The sequence below is a fragment of the Rhopilema esculentum genome, chromosome 20, assembly GCF_057945365.1.
Source record: "Rhopilema esculentum isolate cy_ngs chromosome 20, ASM5794536v1, whole genome shotgun sequence".
Classification (NCBI taxonomy): Eukaryota; Metazoa; Cnidaria; class Scyphozoa; order Rhizostomeae; family Rhizostomatidae; genus Rhopilema; species Rhopilema esculentum.
Window position 1 is genome coordinate 2235388 of NC_142834.1, and position 17687 is coordinate 2253074.

Below are 17687 nucleotides of genomic sequence, written 5' to 3' on the forward strand. Positions count from 1 at the left end.
TGAATGCCGCTTGAATTTTTGGAGGAAAAACAGCGCTTGAGCCGGGATTCGAACCCGCGACCTCATGACCTTTGACATTAGCAGTCACCCACTAATACCACTGGACCACAGGGTCGCTTGGTCAACGAGGGTAACAACTGCTAGTATATTTTACTTTTCCAGAGATAGCTGTAAGGCAATCATTGCTGTAATGCAACATAGACAAACTTCGTAAATATGTTATCTGGTTTAAAAAGAAGCAAATAACTGTTTTTTTGATTGTTTCTTGTATAAAACTAGTATTTTTGAAGATTTTTCGAATTTTCACATCTTTTAAACTTAACATATCGGGGAAAACAAATCGGGTATAGTACTTTGCTACACAAGTAACAAAGTGGGTTGAAGCGCTTCGGGATAAAAAAGTTGTTAACATTAATAAGTCTTTTTGGCTCCAATAGACTTTAAAATGTTTAAAAATTAGCTGAAAATCAAATAGTTGAAGAAAGAAAAAAAAATTTTTTTCGAGTAAAATGAAAAGTTATTCGATCCCGTGACCTTTCACCTCTAGAGGTCACCGCGCAGTCCACTCGACCACAGCGCCATGCAACACTGGAACATTTATCGCGAGTCAATGTATAGAAACCTTTTTACTAGCAACTCTATTTAAAATAGACAAGCTTGAATAAAAAACAACCTACAAGGCAGAATTCTGGAGACAAAAAATGTTTCATTCCAATGAGTATAAACAATATAGCAATCACATACAACAACCATATACATCTGAATTCCTAAACAATCCGCTGGAAAACGATTGGACTGAAACTTGGAAAATCACAGAATTGTAATACTACAATAAACTTAAAAACTTATTAACTTATTACCACTGAGGACGGGGAAACGGTGACTCCCAAAATTCCTCAGAAGGGGTTTGCATTTTGCACTTCCAAACAATAAAACTCAAGGGCCCCCATGGAAACTTAGACTAAAACTTCTGAAATCATTTGAACAAACAAACATTAATGATCTTCATAATAAGGGGTTTTCAAATATGGAGAAAAACTAGGCATCAAGAAACAGGGGAAGGGGGTGGGGGCAATAGCTATTAATACCATTTGCCAAAAATGTAATGAATTAAGAAAAGGACTTACAGATATATACAACTTGAATATTTCTAGAAAAGTGTTGCAATCATTTGTTTTCAAGAAACAAATATTTAAATAAATTGCATGGAGGCCCCGTTGATATAATTGATTATTAATGATGGACATCACTGCAGATATTTCATCACTCTACTCTCCCACCCCCCCCCCCCCCCCCCCCCGAAAAAAAAATAACTAACAAAATTCAAAAATGGATACTTAAATTATTCAACTGTCCAAATTAGCCAACGTACATCTGTTATTCATCGTCCTCTAACTGCTGTCATTCTTCTACCTAAAAAAATATTTGGTATTACAAATGCACTGAAATCAGCAACTGAAACTTTCAAAAAAAGTAAGGTGTAAGCACTTAATCATCTGATGGACAATACAAGCGGACGTCTTTTCAGGGGTGATATTACAGGAACCAGGTGGAACAAGGGCCCCTATCATTAATTATTCACAAATAATCATTAATATGAGACCGAAATAAAAAAATCCAAATTTTTATTTATTGTAACAATACATTGTTAAATATTTTAGGCCGTATTTAAACAAGAATTGCAACAGAAAATAATGATCAAATTTGGTCAGGAATAGAAATTTATCGCTAAATCAAGGATAAAATTGACATAAAAACGAACGGATCGGAAAAACTGTGCTTAAAACGTCAATAGGAGAACTTAGAGAATAATTTTCTAACCCGATCTAACATGCAAATCAACAGCTTTATACTCAGATAGTGAATTAAACAAGAAAAAAGAAGACGATCAAAGAACCTCTTCTCTAAAGCTTCAGAGAGCATAATCTATTTCGATAAAAGGTAGAAATCTATAGCAAATAAATCAAAGATAAAAATCAAGCAAGAAAAAGGGAAAAGGGTAAAAAAGAATCTGCTGTTAAACTTCAGAAAGGCACCTTAGAGAAGCACATTGAATTTAAATAGAAGGTAAAAGTTCAAGTCGAATAAATCTAAGATAAAATTGAAGCAGGAAAAAAGGAAAGGGTAAAAAAGATTCTGCTGTTAAACTCCAGAGAGGCACCTTAGAGAAGCAAATTCTACAGAAATAAAAGGAAAAGGTTCATGTCGAATAAATCAAAGATAAAATTGAAGCAAGAAAAAGGGAAGGGTAAAAAAGATTCTGCTGTTAAACTTCAGAAAGAGACCTTAGAGAAGCACATTGAATTTCAATAAAAGATAAAAGTTCAAGTCGAATAAATCAAAGATAAAATTGAAGCAAGAAAAAGGGAAGGGTAAAAAAGATTCTGCTGTTAAACTCCAGAGAGACACCTTAGGGAAGCACATTGAATTTCAATAAAAGATAAAAGTTCAAGTCGAATAAATCAAAGATAAAATTGAAGCAAGAAAAAGGGAAGGGTAAAAAAGATTCTGCTGTTAAACTCCAGAGAGGCACCTTAGAGAAGCACATTCTACAGAAATAAAAGGAAAAGGTTCAGGTCGAATAAATCAAAGATAAAATTGAAGCAAGAAAAAGGGAAGGGTAAAAAAGATTCTGCTGTTAAACTCCAGAGAGGCACCTTAGAGAAGCACATTCTACAGAAATAAAAGGAAAAAGTTCATGTCGAATAAATCAAAGATAAAATTGAAGCAAGAAAAAGGGAAAGGGTAAAAAGATTCTGCAGTTAAACTTCAGAAAGGCACCTTAGAGAAGCACATTGAATTTAAATAGAAGGTAAAAGTTCAAGTCGAATAAATCTAAGATAAAATTGAAGCAGGAAAAAAGGAAAGGGTAAAAAAGATTCTGCTGTTAAACTCCAGAGAGGCACCTTAGAGAAGCAAATTCTACAGAAATAAAAGGAAAAGGTTCATGTCGAATAAATCAAAGATAAAATTGAAGCAAGAAAAAGGGAAGGGTAAAAAAGATTCTGCTGTTAAACTTCAGAAAGAGACCTTAGAGAAGCACATTGAATTTCAATAAAAGATAAAAGTTCAAGTCGAATAAATCAAAGATAAAATTGAAGCAAGAAAAAGGGAAGGGTAAAAAAGATTCTGCTGTTAAACTCCAGAGAGACACCTTAGGGAAGCACATTGAATTTCAATAAAAGATAAAAGTTCAAGTCGAATAAATCAAAGATAAAATTGAAGCAAGAAAAAGGGAAGGGTAAAAAAGATTCTGCTGTTAAACTCCAGAGAGGCACCTTAGAGAAGCACATTCTACAGAAATAAAAGGAAAAGGTTCAGGTCGAATAAATCAAAGATAAAATTGAAGCAAGAAAAAGGGAAGGGTAAAAAAGATTCTGCTGTTAAACTCCAGAGAGGCACCTTAGAGAAGCACATTCTACAGAAATAAAAGGAAAAAGTTCATGTCGAATAAATCAAAGATAAAATTGAAGCAAGAAAAAGGGAAAGGGTAAAAAGATTCTGCAGTTAAACTTCAGAAAGAGACCTTAGAGAAGCACATTGAATTTCAATAAAAGATAAAAGTTCAAGGCGAATAAATCAAAGATAAAATTGAAGCAAGAAAAAGGGAAGGGTAAAAAAGATTCTGCTGTTAAACTTCAGAGAGGCACCTTAGGGAAGCACATTGAATTTCAATAAAAGATAAAAGTTCAAGTCGAATAAATCAAAGTTAAAATTGAAGAAAAGAAAAAGGGAAAAGGTAAAAACGATTCTGCTGTAAAACTTCAGAAAGGCACCTTAGAGAAGCACATTGAATTTCAATAAAAGATAAAAGTTCATGTCGAACAAATCATAGATAAAATTGAAGCAAGAAAAAGGGAAAGGGTAAAAAAGATTCTGCTGTTAAACTCCAGAGAGGCACCTTAGAGAAGCACATTGAATTTCAATAAAAGATAAAAGTTCAAGGCGAATAAATCAAAGATAAAATTGAAGCAAGAAAAAAGGAAAGGGTAAAAAGATTCTGCTGTTAAACTTCAGAAAGGCAACTTAGAGAAGCACATTGAATTTCAATAAAAGATAAAAGTTCATGTCGAACAAATCATAGATAAAATTGAAGCAAGAAAAAGGGAAAGGGTAAAAAAGATTCTGCTGTTAAACTCCAGAGAGGCACCTTAGAGAAGCACATTGAATTTCAATAAAAGATAAAAGTTCAAGGCGAATAAATCAAAGATAAAATTGAAGCAAGAAAAAAGGAAAGGGTAAAAAGATTCTGCTGTTAAACTTCAGAAAGGCAACTTAGAGAAGCACATTGAATTTCAATAAAAGATAAAAGTTCATGTCGAACAAATCATAGATAAAATTGAAGCAAGAAAAAGGGAAAGGGTAAAAAAGATTCTGCTGTTAAACTCCAGAGAGGCACCTTAGAGAAGCACATTGAATTTCAATAAAAGATAAAAGTTCAAGGCGAATAAATCAAAGATAAAATTGAAGCAAGAAAAAGGGAAAGGGTAAAAAGATTCTGCTGTTAAACTCCAGAAAGGCACTTTAGAGAAGGACATTGAATTTCAATAAAAGATAAAAGTTCAAGTCGAATAAATCAAAGATAAAATTGAAGCAAGAAAAAGGGAAGGGTAAAAAAGATTCTGCTGTTAAACTTAAGAAAGGCACCTTAGAGAAGCACATTAAATTTCAATAAAAGATAAAAGTTCAAGTCGAATAAATCAAAGATAAAATTGAAGCAAGAAAAAGGGAAAGGGTAAAAAGATTCTACTGTTAAACTTCAGAAAGGCACCTTAAAGAAGCAAATTCTACCTAAATAAAAGGAAAAAGTTCATGTCGAATAAATCAAAGATAGAATTGAAGCAAGGAAAAAGGGAAGGCTAAAAAAGATTCTGCTGTTAAACTTCAGAGAGGCACCTTAGGGAAGCACATTGAATTTCAATAAAAGATAAAAGTTCAAGTCGAATAAATCAAAGATAAAATTGAAGCAAGAAAAAGGGAAGGGTAAAAAAGATTCTGCTGTTAAACTTCAGAGAGGCACCTTAGGGAAGCACATTGAATTTCAATAAAAGATAAAAATTCAAGTCGAATAAATCAAAGATAAAATTGAAGCAAGAAAAAGGAAAAGGGTAAAAAAGATTCTGCTGTTAAACTTAAGAAAGGCACCTTAGAGAAGCACATTGAATTTCAATAAAAGATAAAAGTTCATGTCGAATAAATCAAAGATAAAATTGAAGCAAGAAAAAGGAAAAGGGTAAAAAAGATTCTGCTGTTAAACTCCAGAGAGGCACCTTAGAGAAGCACATTGAATTTCAATAAAAGATAAAAGTTCAAGGCGAATAAATCAAAGATAAAATTGAAGCAAGAAAAAGGGAAAGGGTAAAAAGATTCTGCAGTTAAACTTCAGAAAGGCACCTTAGAGAAGCACATTGAATTTCAATAGAAGGAAAAAGTTCATGTCGAATAAACAAAGATAAAATTGAAGCAAGAAAAAAGGGAAAGGGTAAAAAGATTCTGCAGCTAAACTTCAGAAAGAGACCTTAGAGAAACACATTGAATTTCAATAAAAGGAAAAAGTTCAAGTCGAATAAATCAAAGATAAAATTGAAGCAAGAAAAAGGGAAAGCGTAAAAAGATTCTGCTGTTAAACTTAAGAAAGGCACCTTAGAGAAGCACATTGAATTTCAATAAAAGGAAAATGTTCAAGTCGAATAAATCAAAGATAAAATTGAAGCAAGAAAAAAGGAAAGGGTAAAAAGATTCTGCAGTTAAACTTAAGAAAGGCACCTTAGAGAAGCACATTGAATTTCAATAAAAGGAAAAAGTTCAAGTCGAATAAATCAAAGATAAAATTGAAGCAAGAAAAAGGGAAAGCGTAAAAAGATTCTGCTGTTAAACTCCAGAAAGGCACTTTAGAGAAGGACATTGAATTTCAATAAAAGATAAAAGTTCAAGTCGAATAAATCAAAGATAAAATTGAAGCAAGAAAAAGGGAAGGGTAAAAAAGATTCTGCTGTTAAACTTAAGAAAGGCACCTTAGAGAAGCACATTAAATTTCAATAAAAGATAAAAGTTCAAGTCGAATAAATCAAAGATAAAATTGAAGCAAGAAAAAGGGAAAGGGTAAAAAGATTCTACTGTTAAACTTCAGAAAGGCACCTTAAAGAAGCAAATTCTACCTAAATAAAAGGAAAAAGTTCATGTCGAATAAATCAAAGATAGAATTGAAGCAAGGAAAAAGGGAAGGCTAAAAAAGATTCTGCTGTTAAACTTCAGAGAGGCACCTTAGGGAAGCACATTGAATTTCAATAAAAGATAAAAGTTCAAGTCGAATAAATCAAAGATAAAATTGAAGCAAGAAAAAGGGAAGGGTAAAAAAGATTCTGCTGTTAAACTTCAGAGAGGCACCTTAGGGAAGCACATTGAATTTCAATAAAAGATAAAAATTCAAGTCGAATAAATCAAAGATAAAATTGAAGCAAGAAAAAGGAAAAGGGTAAAAAAGATTCTGCTGTTAAACTTAAGAAAGGCACCTTAGAGAAGCACATTGAATTTCAATAAAAGATAAAAGTTCATGTCGAATAAATCAAAGATAAAATTGAAGCAAGAAAAAGGAAAAGGGTAAAAAAGATTCTGCTGTTAAACTTAAGAAAGGCACCTTAGAGAAGCACATTGAATTTCAATAAAAGATAAAAGTTCATGTCGAATAAATCAAAGATAAAATTGAAGCAAGAAAAAGGAAAAGGGTAAAAAAGATTCTGCTGTTAAACTTAAGAAAGGCACCTTAAAGAAGCACATTGAATTTCAATAAAAGATAAAAGTACAAGTCGAATAAATCAAAGATAAAATTGAAGCAAGAAAAAGGAAAAGGGTAAAAAAGATTCTGCTGTTAAACTTAAGAAAGGCACCTTAGAGAAGCACATTGAATTTCAATAAAAGATAAAAGTACAAGTCGAATAAATCAAAGATAAAATTGAAGCAAGAAAAAGGGAAGGGTAAAAAAGATTCTGCTGTTAAACTTAAGAAAGGCACCTTAGAGAAGCACATTGAATTTCAATAAAAGCAAAAAGTTCATGTCGAATAAATCAAAGATAAAATTGAAGCAAGAAAAAGGGAAGGGTAAAAAAGATTCTGCTGTTAAACTCCAGAAAGGCACCTTAGAGAAGCACATTGAATTTCAATAAAAGATAAAAGTTCATGTCGAATAAATCAAAGATAAAATTGAAGCAAGAAAAAGGAAAAGGGTAAAAAAGATTCTGCTGTTAAACTTAAGAAAGGCACCTTAGAGAAGCACATTGAATTTCAATAAAAGGTAAAAGTTCAAGTCGAATAAATCAAAGATAAAATTGAAGCAAGAAAAAGGGAAGGGTAAAAAAGATTCTGCTGTTAAACTCCAGAGAGGCACCTTAGAGAAGCACATTCTACAGAAATAAAAGGAAAAGGTTCATGTCGAATAAATCAAAGATAAAATTGAAGCAAGAAAAAGGGAAAGGGTAAAAAGATTCTGCTGTTAAACTTCAGAAAGAGACCTTAGAGAAGCACATTGAATTTCAATAAAAGATAAAAGTTCAAGGCGAATAAATCAAAGATAAAATTGAAGCAAGAAAAAGGGAACGGTAAAAAAGATTCTGCTGTTAAACTTAAGAAAGGCACCTTAGAGAAGCACATTGAATTTCAATAAAAGATAAAAGTTCAAGTCGAATAAATCAAAGATAAAATTGAAGCAAGAAAAAGGGAAGGGTAAAAAAGATTCTACTGTTAAACTTCAAAAAGGCACCTTAGAGAAGCACATTGAATTTCAAAAAAAGATAAAAGTTGAAGTCGAATAAATCAAAGATAAAATTGAAGCAAGAAAAAAGGAAAGGGTAAAAAAGATTCTGCTGTTAAACTTCAGAAAGGCACCTTAGAGAAGCACATTGAATTTCAATAAAAGATAAAAGTTCAAGTCGAATAAATCAAAGATAAAATTGAAGCAAGAAAAAGGGAAAGGGTAAAAAGATTCTACTGTTAAACTTCAGAAAGGCACCTTAAAGAAGCAAATTCTACCTAAATAAAAGGAAAAAGTTCATGTCGAATAAATCAAAGATAAAATTGAAGCAAGAAAAAGGGAAGGGTAAAAAAGATTCTGCTGTTAAACTTCAAAAAGGCACCTTAGAGAAGCACATTGAATTTCAAAAAAAGATAAAAGTTCAAGTCGAATAAATCAAAGATAAAATTGAAGCAAGAAAAAGGGAAAGGGTAAAAAAGATTCTGCTGTTAAACTTCAGAAAGGCACCTTAGAGAAGCACATTGAATTTCAATAAAAGATAAAAGTTCAAGTCGAATAAATCAAAGATAAAATTGAAGAAAGAAAAAGGGAAAGGGTAAAAAGATTCACTGTTAAACTTCAGAAAGGCACCTTAAAGAAGCAAATTCTACCTAAATAAAAGGAAAAAGTTCATGTCGAATAAATCAAAGATAAAATTCAAGCAAGAAAAAGGGAAAGGGTAAAAAGATTCTGCTGTTAAACTTCAGAAAGAGACCTTAGAGAAGCACATTGAATTTCAATAAAAGATAAAAATTCATGTCGAATAAACAAAGATAAAATTGAAGCAAGGAAAAAGGGAAAGGGTAAAAAGATTCTGCAGTTAAACTTCAGAAAGATACCTAAGAGAAGCACATTGAATTTCAATAAAAGGAAAAAGTTCAAGTCGAATAAATCAAAGATAAAATTGAAGCAAGGAAAAAGGGAAAGGGTAAAAAGATTCTGCTGTTAAACTTCAGAAAGAGACCTTAGAGAAGCACATTGAATTTCAATAAAAGATAAAAGTTCAAGGCGAATAAATCAAAGATAAAATTGAAGCAAGAAAAAGGGAAGGGTAAAAAAGATTCTGCTGTTAAACTTAAGAAAGGCACCTTAGAGAAGCACATTGAATTTCAATAAAAGATAAAAGTTCAAGTCGAATAAATCAAAGATAAAATTGAAGCAAGAAAAAGGGAAGGGTAAAAAAGATTCTGCTGTTAAACTTCAAAAAGGCACCTTAGAGAAGCACATTGAATTTCAAAAAAAGATAAAAGTTCAAGTCGAATAAATCAAAGATAAAATTGAAGCAAGAAAAAGGGAAAGGGTAAAAAAGATTCTGCTGTTAAACTTCAGAAAGGCACCTTAGAGAAGCACATTGAATTTCAATAAAAGATAAAAGTTCAAGTCGAATAAATCAAAGATAAAATTGAAGCAAGAAAAAAGGGAAAGGGTAAAAAGATTCTACTGTTAAACTTCAGAAAGAGACCTTAGAGAAGCACATTGAATTTCAATAAAAGATAAAAATTCATGTCGAATAAACAAAGATAAAATTGAAGCAAGGAAAAAGGGAAAGGGTAAAAAGATTCTGCAGTTAAACTTCAGAAAGATACCTAAGAGAAGCACATTGAATTTCAATAAAAGGAAAAAGTTCAAGTCGAATAAATCAAAGATAAAATTGAAGCAAGGAAAAAGGGAAAGGGTAAAAAGATTCTGCTGTTAAACTTCAGAAAGAGACCTTAGAGAAGCACATTGAATTTCAATAAAAGATAAAAGTTCAAGGCGAATAAATCAAAGATAAAATTGAAGCAAGAAAAAGGGAAGGGTAAAAAAGATTCTGCTGTTAAACTTAAGAAAGGCACCTTAGAGAAGCACATTGAATTTCAATAAAAGATAAAAGTTCAAGTCGAATAAATCAAAGATAAAATTGAAGCAAGAAAAAGGGAAGGGTAAAAAAGATTCTGCTGTTAAACTTCAAAAAGGCACCTTAGAGAAGCACATTGAATTTCAAAAAAAGATAAAAGTTCAAGTCGAATAAATCAAAGATAAAATTGAAGCAAGAAAAAGGGAAAGGGTAAAAAAGATTCTGCTGTTAAACTTCAGAAAGGCACCTTAGAGAAGCACATTGAATTTCAATAAAAGATAAAAGTTCAAGTCGAATAAATCAAAGATAAAATTGAAGCAAGAAAAAAGGGAAAGGGTAAAAAGATTCTACTGTTAAACTTCAGAAAGGCACCTTAAAGAAGCAAATTCTACCTAAATAAAAGGAAAAAGTTCATGTCGAATAAATCAAAGATAGAATTGAAGCAAGGAAAAAGGGAAGGCTAAAAAAGATTCTGCTGTTAAACTTCAGAGAGGCACCTTAGGGAAGCACATTGAATTTCAATAAAAGATAAAAGTTCAAGTCGAATAAATCAAAGATAAAATTGAAGCAAGAAAAAAGGAAAGGGTAAAAAGATTCTGCTGTTAAACTTAAGAAAGGCACCTTAAAGAAGCAAATTCTACCTAAATAAAAGGAAAAAGTTCATGTCGAATAAATCAAAGATAAAATTGAAGCAAGAAAAAGGGAAAGGGTAAAAAGATTCTGCTGTTAAACTTCAGAAAGAGACCTTAGAGAAGCACATTGAATTTCAATAAAAGATAAAAATTCATGTCGAATAAACAAAGATAAAATTGAAGCAAGGAAAAAGGGAAAGGGTAAAAAGATTCTGCAGTTAAACTTCAGAAAGAGACCTTAGAGAAGCACATTAAATTTCAATAAAAGGTAAAAGTTCAAGTCGAATAAACAAAGATAAAATTGAAGCAAGAAAAAAGGGAAAGGGTAAAAAGATTCTGCAGCTAAACTTCAGAAAGAGACCTTAGAGAAGCACATTGAATTTCAATAAAAGGAAAAAGTTCAAGTCGAATAAATCAAAGATAAAATTGAAGCAAGGAAAAAGGGAAAGGGTAAAAAGATTCTGCTGTTAAACTTCAGAAAGAGACCTTAGAGAAGCACATTGAATTTCAATAAAAGATAAAAGTTCAAGGCGAATAAATCAAAGATAAAATTGAAGCAAGAAAAAGGGAAGGGTAAAAAAGATTCTGCTGTTAAACTTCAGAAAGGCACCTTAGAGAAGCACATTGAATTTCAATAAAAGATAAAAGTTCAAGTCGAATAAATCAAAGATAAAATTGAAGCAAGAAAAAAGGGAAAGGGTAAAAAGATTCTACTGTTAAACTTCAGAAAGGCACCTTAAAGAAGCAAATTCTACCTAAATAAAAGGAAAAAGTTCATGTCGAATAAATCAAAGATAGAATTGAAGCAAGGAAAAAGGGAAGGCTAAAAAAGATTCTGCTGTTAAACTTCAGAGAGGCACCTTAGGGAAGCACATTGAATTTCAATAAAAGATAAAAGTTCAAGTCGAATAAATCAAAGATAAAATTGAAGCAAGAAAAAAGGAAAGGGTAAAAAGATTCTGCTGTTAAACTTAAGAAAGGCACCTTAAAGAAGCAAATTCTACCTAAATAAAAGGAAAAAGTTCATGTCGAATAAATCAAAGATAAAATTGAAGCAAGAAAAAGGGAAAGGGTAAAAAGATTCTGCTGTTAAACTTCAGAAAGAGACCTTAGAGAAGCACATTGAATTTCAATAAAAGATAAAAATTCATGTCGAATAAACAAAGATAAAATTGAAGCAAGGAAAAAGGGAAAGGGTAAAAAGATTCTGCAGTTAAACTTCAGAAAGAGACCTTAGAGAAGCACATTAAATTTCAATAAAAGGTAAAAGTTCAAGTCGAATAAACAAAGATAAAATTGAAGCAAGAAAAAAGGGAAAGGGTAAAAAGATTCTGCAGCTAAACTTCAGAAAGAGACCTTAGAGAAGCACATTGAATTTCAATAAAAGGAAAAAGTTCAAGTCGAATAAATCAAAGATAAAATTGAAGCAAGGAAAAAGGGAAAGGGTAAAAAGATTCTGCTGTTAAACTTCAGAAAGAGACCTTAGAGAAGCACATTGAATTTCAATAAAAGATAAAAGTTCAAGGCGAATAAATCAAAGATAAAATTGAAGCAAGAAAAAGGGAAGGGTAAAAAAGATTCTGCTGTTAAACTTCAGAAAGGCACCTTAGAGAAGCACATTGAATTTCAATAAAAGATAAAAGTTCAAGTCGAATAAATCAAAGATAAAATTGAAGCAAGAAAAAAGGGAAAGGGTAAAAAGATTCTACTGTTAAACTTCAGAAAGGCACCTTAAAGAAGCAAATTCTACCTAAATAAAAGGAAAAAGTTCATGTCGAATAAATCAAAGATAGAATTGAAGCAAGGAAAAAGGGAAGGCTAAAAAAGATTCTGCTGTTAAACTTCAGAGAGGCACCTTAGGGAAGCACATTGAATTTCAATAAAAGATAAAAGTTCAAGTCGAATAAATCAAAGATAAAATTGAAGCAAGAAAAAAGGAAAGGGTAAAAAGATTCTGCTGTTAAACTTAAGAAAGGCACCTTAAAGAAGCAAATTCTACCTAAATAAAAGGAAAAAGTTCATGTCGAATAAATCAAAGATAAAATTGAAGCAAGAAAAAGGGAAAGGGTAAAAAGATTCTGCTGTTAAACTTCAGAAAGAGACCTTAGAGAAGCACATTGAATTTCAATAAAAGATAAAAATTCATGTCGAATAAACAAAGATAAAATTGAAGCAAGGAAAAAGGGAAAGGGTAAAAAGATTCTGCAGTTAAACTTCAGAAAGAGACCTTAGAGAAGCACATTAAATTTCAATAAAAGGTAAAAGTTCAAGTCGAATAAACAAAGATAAAATTGAAGCAAGAAAAAAGGGAAAGGGTAAAAAGATTCTGCAGCTAAACTTCAGAAAGAGACCTTAGAGAAACACATTGAATTTCAATAAAAGGAAAATGTTCAAGTCGAATAAATCAAAGATAAAATTGAAGCAAGAAAAAGGGAAGGGTAAAAAAGATTCTGCTGTTAAACTTCAGAAAGAGACCTTAGAGAAGCACATTGAATTTCAATAAAAGGCAAATGTTCAAGTCGAATAAATCAAAGATAAAATTGAAGCAAGAAAAAAGGAAAGGGTAAAAAGATTCTGCTGTTAAACTTCAGAAAGAGACCTTAGAGAAGCACATTAAATTTCAATAAAAGGAAAAAGTTCAAGTCGAATAAACATAGATAAAATTGAAGCAAGAAAAAGGGAAAGGGTAAAAAGATTCTGCAGTTAAACTTCAGAAAGGCACCTTAGAGAAGCACATTGAATTTCAATAGAAGGAAAAAGTTCATGTCGAATAAACAAAGATAAAATTGAAGCAAGAAAAAGGGAAGGGTAAAAAGATTCTGCTGTTAAACTTGAGAAAGGCACCTTGGAGAAGCACATTGAATTTCAATAAAAGGAAAAAGTTCAAGTCGAATAAATCAAAGATAAAATTGAAGCAAGGAAAAAGGGAAAGGGTAAAAAGATTCTGCTGTTAAACTTCAGAAAGAGACCTTAGAGAAGCACATTGAATTTCAATAAAAGATAAAAGTTCAAGGCGAATAAATCAAAGATAAAATTGAAGCAAGAAAAAGGGAAGGGTAAAAAAGATTCTGCTGTTAAACTTAAGAAAGGCACCTTAGAGAAGCACATTGAATTTCAATAAAAGATAAAAGTTCAAGTCGAATAAATCAAAGATAAAATTGAAGCAAGAAAAAGGGAAGGGTAAAAAAGATTCTGCTGTTAAACTTCAAAAAGGCACCTTAGAGAAGCACATTGAATTTCAAAAAAAGATGAAAGTTCAAGTCGAATAAATCAAAGATAAAATTGAAGCAAGAAAAAGGGAAAGGGTAAAAAAGATTCTGCTGTTAAACTTCAGAAAGAGACCTTAGAGAAGCACATTGAATTTCAATAAAAGATAAAAGTTCAAGTCGAATAAATCAAAGATAAAATTGAAGCAAGAAAAAAGGGAAAGGGTAAAAAGATTCTACTGTTAAACTTCAGAAAGGCACCTTAAAGAAGCAAATTCTACCTAAATAAAAGGAAAAAGTTCATGTCGAATAAATCAAAGATAGAATTGAAGCAAGGAAAAAGGGAAGGCTAAAAAAGATTCTGCTGCTAAACTTCAGAGAGGCACCTTAGGGAAGCACATTGAATTTCAATAAAAGATAAAAGTTCAAGTCGAATAAATCAAAGACAAAATTGAAGCAAGAAAAAAGGAAAGGGTAAAAAGATTCTGCTGTTAAACTTAAGAAAGGCACCTTAGAGAAGCACATTGAATTTCAAAAAAAGATGAAAGTTCATGTCGAATAAATCAAAGATAAAGTTGAAGCAAGAAAAAGGGAAGGGTAAAAAAGAATCTGCTGTTAAACTTAAGAAAGGCACCTTAGAGAAGCACATTGAATTTCAATAAAAGATAAAAGTTCAAGTCGAATAAATCAAAGATAAAATTGAAGCAAGAAAAAAGGGAAAGGGTAAAAAAGATTCTACTGTTAAACTCCAGAGAGACACCTTAAAGAAGCAAATTCTACCTAAATAAAAGGAAAAAGTTCATGTCGAATAAATCAAAGATAAAATTGAAGCAAGAAAAAGGGAAAGGGTAAAAAGATTCTGCTGTTAAACTTCAGAAAGATACCTTAGAGAAGCACATTGAATTTCAATAAAAGAAAAAAGTTCAAGTCGAATAAATCAAAGATAAAATTGAAGCAAGGAAAAAGGGAAAGGGTAAAAAGATTCTGCTGTTAAACTTCAGAAAGGCACCTTAGAGAAGCACATTGAATTTCAATAAAAGGTAAAAGTTCAAGTCGAATAAATCAAAGATAAAATTGAAGCAAGAAAAAGGGAAGGGTAAAATAGATTCTGCTGTTAAACTCCAGAGAGACACCATAGAGAAGCACATTCTACAGAAATAAAAGGAAAAGGTTCATGTCGAATAAATCAAAGATAAAATTGAAGCAAGAAAAAGGGAAAGCGTAAAAAGATTCTGCTGTTAAACTTCAGAAAGAGACCTTAGAGAAGCACATTGAATTTCAATAAAAGATAAAAGTTCAAGGCGAATAAATCAAAGATAAAATTGAAGCAAGAAAAAGGGAAGGGTAAAAAAGATTCTGCTGTTAAACTTAAGAAAGGCACCTTAGAGAAGCACATTGAATTTCAATAAAAGATAAAAGTTCAAGTCGAATAAATCAAAGATAAAATTGAAGCAAGAAAAAGGGAAAGGGTAAAAAAGATTCTGCTGTTAAACTTCAAAAAGGCACCTTAGATAAGCACATTGAATTTCAAAAAAAGATAAAAGTTCAAGTCGAATAAATCAAAGATAAAATTGAAGCAAGAAAAAGGGAAAGGGTAAAAAGATTCTGCTGTTAAACTTCAAAAAGGCACCTTAGAGAAGCACATTGAATTTCAATAAAAGATAAAAGTTCAAGTCGAATAAATCAAAGATAAAATTGAAGCAAGAAAAAGGGAAAGGGTAAAAAAGATTCTGCTGTTAAACTTCAAAAAGGCACCTTAGATAAGCACATTGAATTTCAAAAAAAGATAAAAGTTCAAGTCGAATAAATCAAAGATAAAATTGAAGCAAGAAAAAGGGAAAGGGTAAAAAAGATTCTGCTGTTAAACTTCAGAAAGGCACCTTAGAGAAGCACATTGAATTTCAATAAAAGATAAAAGTTCAAGTCGAATAAATCAAAGATAAAATTGAAGCAAGAAAAAAGGGAAAGGGTAAAAAGATTCTACTGTTAAACTTCAGAAAGGCACCTTAAAGAAGCAAATTCTACCTAAATAAAAGGAAAAAGTTCATGTCGAATAAATCAAAGATAGAATTGAAGCAAGGAAAAAGGGAAGGCTAAAAAAGATTCTGCTGTTAAACTTCAGAGAGGCACCTTAGGGAAGCACATTGAATTTCAATAAAAGATAAAAGTTCAAGTCGAATAAATCAAAGATAAAATTGAAGCAAGAAAAAAGGAAAGGGTAAAAAGATTCTGCTGTTAAACTTAAGAAAGGCACCTTAAAGAAGCAAATTCTACCTAAATAAAAGGAAAAAGTTCATGTCGAATAAATCAAAGATAAAATTGAAGCAAGAAAAAGGGAAAGGATAAAAAGATTCTGCTGTTAAACTTCAGAAAGAGACCTTAGAGAAGCACATTGAATTTCAATAAAAGATAAAAATTCATGTCGAATAAACAAAGATAAAATTGAAGCAAGGAAAAAGGGAAAGGGTAAAAAGATTCTGCAGTTAAACTTCAGAAAGAGACCTTAGAGAAGCACATTAAATTTCAATAAAAGGTAAAAGTTCAAGTCGAATAAACAAAGATAAAATTGAAGCAAGAAAAAAGGGAAAGGGTAAAAAGATTCTGCAGCTAAACTTCAGAAAGAGACCTTAGAGTAGCACATTGAATTTCAATAAAAGGAAAATGTTCAAGTCGAATAAATGAAAGATAAAATTGAAGCAAGGAAAAAGGGAAGGCTAAAAAAGATTCTGCTGTTAAACTTCAGAGAGGCACCTTAGGGAAGCACATTGAATTTCAATAAAAGATAAAAGTTCAAGTCGAATAAATCAAAGATAAAATTGAAGCAAGAAAAAAGGAAAGGGTAAAAAGATTCTGCTGTTAAACTTAAGAAAGGCACCTTAGAGAAACACATTGAATTTCAATAAAAGATAAAAGTTCATGTCGAATAAATCAAAGATAAAATTGAAGCAAGAAAAAGGGAAGGGTAAAAAAGATTCTGCTGTTAAACTTAAGAAAGGCACCTTAGAGACGCACATTGAATTTCAATAAAAGATAAAAGTTCAAGTCGAATAAATCAAAGATAAAATTGAAGCAAGAAAAAGAGAAGGGTAAAAAAGATTCTGCTGTTAAACTCCAGAGAGACACCTTAGAGAAGCACATTGAATTTCAATAAAAGGTAAAAGTTCAAGTCGAATAAATCAAAGATAAAATTGAAGCAAGAAAAAGGGAAGGGTAAAATAGATTCTGCTGTTAAACTCCAGAGAGACACCTTAGAGAAGCACATTCTACAGAAATAAAAGGAAAAGGTTCATGTCGAATAAATCAAAGATAAAATTGAAGCAAGAAAAAGGGAAAGCGTAAAAAGATTCTGCTGTTAAACTTCAGAAAGAGACCTTAGAGAAGCACATTGAATTTCAATAAAAGATAAAAGTTCAAGGCGAATAAATCAAAGATAAAATTGAAGCAAGAAAAAGGGAAGGGTAAAAAAGATTCTGCTGTTAAGCTTAAGAAAGGCACCTTAGAGAAGCACATTGAATTTCAATAAAAGATAAAAGTTCAAGTCGAATAAATCAAAGATAAAATTGAAGCAAGAAAAAGGGAAAGGGTAAAAAAGATTCTGCTGTTAAACTTCAAAAAGGCACCTTAGATAAGCACATTGAATTTCAAAAAAAGATAAAAGTTCAAGTCGAATAAATCAAAGATAAAATTGAAGCAAGAAAAAGGGAAAGGGTAAAAAAGATTCTGCTGTTAAACTTCAGAAAGGCACCTTAGAGAAGCACATTGAATTTCAATAAAAGATAAAAGTTCAAGTCGAATAAATCAAAGATAAAATTGAAGCAAGAAAAAAGGGAAAGGGTAAAAAGATTCTACTGTTAAACTTCAGAAAGGCACCTTAAAGAAGCAAATTCTACCTAAATAAAAGGAAAAAGGTCATGTCGAATAAATCAAAGATAGAATTGAAGCAAGGAAAAAGGGAAGGCTAAAAAAGATTCTGCTGTTAAACTTCAGAGAGGCACCTTAGGGAAGCACATTGAATTTCAATAAAAGATAAAAGTTCAAGTCGAATAAATCAAAGATAAAATTGAAGCAAGAAAAAAGGAAAGGGTAAAAAGATTCTGCTGTTAAACTTAAGAAAGGCACCTTAAAGAAGCAAATTCTACCTAAATAAAAGGAAAAAGTTCAAGTCGAATAAACAAAGATAAAATTGAAGCAAGAAAAAGGGAAAGGGTAAAAAGATTCTGCAGTTA

General features: G+C 31.2%; 1 long non-coding RNA gene across 1 annotated transcript in view; it reads right to left on the minus strand.

Moving 5' to 3' along the window:
• Window positions 1-1282: 1282 nt before the first annotated feature.
• LOC148957809 (uncharacterized) overlaps window positions 1283-17687 on the minus strand; it is a 55349-nt gene continuing 38944 nt past the window's right edge. The window contains exon 3 of the long non-coding RNA XR_016145130.1: window positions 1283-1413. This is a non-coding gene — a long non-coding RNA (uncharacterized LOC148957809). The remainder of the gene's footprint in view (window positions 1414-17687) is intronic.